The following is a 3,287-nucleotide window of genomic DNA, read 5'->3' as shown; positions in this document are numbered from 1 at the left end:
TGACATCATTTCATTTTTTTTAACTCTACTAGGTTGTTTTTAAAAAATTGGACAGATAACATGATTTTTTATATTTTTGCTGGTTTAAAAGAAAATATGCAAGCTGAGCAACTTCAGAACTGTGAACGCTGCTGTCCACTGCCAGAGTAGGGCCTAAGGATGCATTGGTTGCCATGGTTGTATAACTGTGTCTACGTAACATCCTTGTCTTCTTCCTCCTCCTCTGCTGAGCTGTTCAGCCTTGCCTCTGGGTTTACATCAAGTGAGATCTACTACCTCATCGTCATCCTCTCTGTTCTCCCACTCCTTGCCCTGAGAGTCACCCTCCTCCTTTTGACTCTGTGAATCTTTAGAGTACACTTCCTATGCCCATGGCATTACAATGTATGAAGAGATCTGCAGACTCATCTGTGGTTCCGATCAGTCAGTTGGGCGCTCGGAGAGTTGTGATGTTGGGGAAAAAGGGGTAATTGGGTGCCACCACTGAAGACTGGACTGTTTGTGTTGTTAAGGTGGAGGAAGAGGAGCAGAGGCCACTTGATGCAGGGCTTGCCATCTCCTGGAGCACATGTTCTTTCTGGCCCTCATCTACAAAGCCTACCATTGTTAGGCTGCCAAAGAAAGGGAGCAGAGTTGCCCGTTCAGTAACAAAAGTTGTAAAAATGCTGCAGAAATTCTGACTGCAGCAAAACAAACTGACTTCTCATCCCTCATATCATACCTGTCTCACAAACCCTAAACAGCTATTCTTTACTTTCAATTCTTTCCTGCATTAACCAGGTCTCCCTCCCTCTCATCTTAGCTGAATACTTTGCCTCACCACCTGTGAACTTGACACAATAATGTCCCACCTCATTCCAAATTTTACCACAGTCTTAATCACAAGCATAACCCACCTCTTCAACCTGTCGCTAGCAACTGGTGCCTTCCATCCTGATTGAAACATACCTCGATCAAACCCATCCTCAAAAATCCCACCCTTGACCCGTCCTCTGTGTCTACCTATCGCCCCATATCATTTCTCCAAACTACTGGAACAACACGTTCATTTTGAACTGTCCTCCCACCTCTCTTCTCACTCCCTCTTTCACCGCTTACAATCTGACTTGAGACTGCACCAATCAACTGAAACTGCCCTGAGTAAAGTCACCAATGACCTACTAACTGCCAAATGAAAGCGACGTGAGTTTGTTCACCTTCTTCTACTGGACCTGGCATCTGTCTTTGACAGAGTGGACCATTCTCTCTTACTACAGACTTTCTGATCTGTTGACATTACAGTCATGGCACTTTGTTGGATCTCCTCGTACCTAACAGACAGGACATTCAGTGTCTCCCACTCACACACCTCCTCCTCATCTCTCCCCCTATGTGTCATTTTCCACTGAGGTTCAGTTGTAGGATCAGGAATTATCATTAGAGGGTGAATGTGTGTACTCCCTCCCTCTTAATGGGACTGCCTGCATCAACCTAAGGTATTCCCAACCTGTAGCTGGGCAACACCTTCTATTTAACGCTTCTCCTTCAATATGGAGGTGCCTGAGCTATGTTATTAGTTTACCTTGCATGCTTGTTAGTTATCAGGTTCCCCAGGTCTGCTTGTCTGCTTGTCTACCCTGTACCTGTCTGTTCTTACCTGTCTATGTGCACATGGAAAGAAAAATCCAGCTCCAGCAAAAAAGTATTAAAAATGTATTTAAACATATTAAAATTACTTTGGCTGAAGTCTAAGAGTGCCGTTTGTGCTCGAAACACGTCCAGCGACTACATGGTAGCTTCCATCTAAATGATGTAATTTTTTGCCTGTCAGCAGTTTTCCAAATTGTAATATGTTTAAATAAATTTTTAATACTTTTTTCCTGGAGCTGGATTTTTCTTTCCATGTGCACAAGTTTCAACGTCAGACAGAGATGTTTTTTCCTTGCTCGGACATTATGTAGACTACAGACGAATGTTTCTATTGGGTGAGCTGAAAAGTTTTTCTGTTTTTCTTACCTGTCTATGCCTGTCTGATCGTATGATCTGCACTCTTCTGTCCATCAGCTGGTCCAGATCGCACCTGCTAGTGCCCATCTGTCTAACTCCCAGTTACTCCGCACCTGCCAGAGCTTTTCTGTTCCTCAGCCGGTCCCATCTGCACCCGTGGTTCCAGAGTCCTTACAGTGCCTGCCTGCATTTTTCACTCATTTAGGCAGTAGCAGCTTACCCGCTGTAAGGGGTCAGCTGCCATCTTCTGTAGGTCAGCCATGGACATGGATTGTCCACAGCGACGGCAGGGATTGCCGGGAGAACAGAAGGAGAAGCAACAGAAGGATTTAAATCTGCAGGGAAAGTGCAGGATATGAGGCTGTGTGTGAAATGTGCTGCTAAAGTGATGAGTGCCCATGTTATCAGTAAAGTTGAACTTTTTGAAAAAGACTGTGATTCTGCCGTGTTTCATGGAACCTGGAATCCTGAAACTGGAGTGATAGAGACCAAGGGGACTTCAGCAAATGAAGTTAGTACTCTGTCACATACATCAGACACACGCAACAGAATGGACTCTGTGTTTCGTCTGCGGGGCGCCAGGGTGTGGAAACACTACAGCTCGTTGCCATGACTACCACCCTGGCTGCCTTACAGAATTACAGAATGCCCTCATTTTTTAAAAATGTGAACACTCCTTGTAGGGTGTCCATTTGCTGGATTGGGTGTAGTGGAAGAACTGTCGGTCCCTATTATAATATTTCTACTGTGGTGAAATTGATGCCACTTTGGTGGTGCCTGTCAATATTTTTTGGAAATGTCAACACTCATGGTTTGGTCTCCTACATGTGTATTACCTGTAGCAGTTGGCCTCCAAGACCATCAGGCCTCTACTTCCTTTGTCTCAACTACCCGTGTTAATAACCATAAATTTTTCTGACAATGGTAGTCTACAAAACTGATATTTGTAGCTCCTACATTGATCCCTCACCTACCTCATCTTACTGTGATGTTCAATTGAAAGCTGTAAATGCTGTTCCAGACCCCTATACCTCATGACTGGCTGATTGTTGTTATGCTAAGATCTGTACTGTGGGTGAATTGAGGCCACTTTCCTAATGTCTGTCCCTCATTTGATATGTTTTGGCAGCATTTAGGGCCATTATAAGGTTGTTGTGCAAGCGTGTCCTGATCGGTTCCAGAGTTTAATCTGGTTTGCCCCTTTTCCAGGTGGATCACATCAAGGGTTAACTTTGCTCTGCCTCATTCTGGGTTCAGGTTTGCTGTTTAGCTCTCATGCATCCTGCTGGCATTGTCAGCTA

Source organism: Ranitomeya imitator, chromosome 1, assembly GCF_032444005.1.
Source record: "Ranitomeya imitator isolate aRanImi1 chromosome 1, aRanImi1.pri, whole genome shotgun sequence".
In the NCBI taxonomy this organism is placed as follows: Eukaryota; Metazoa; Chordata; class Amphibia; order Anura; family Dendrobatidae; genus Ranitomeya; species Ranitomeya imitator.
The sequence above is the reverse complement of the archived record's forward strand: the minus strand, read 5'-3'. Positions refer to the sequence as shown.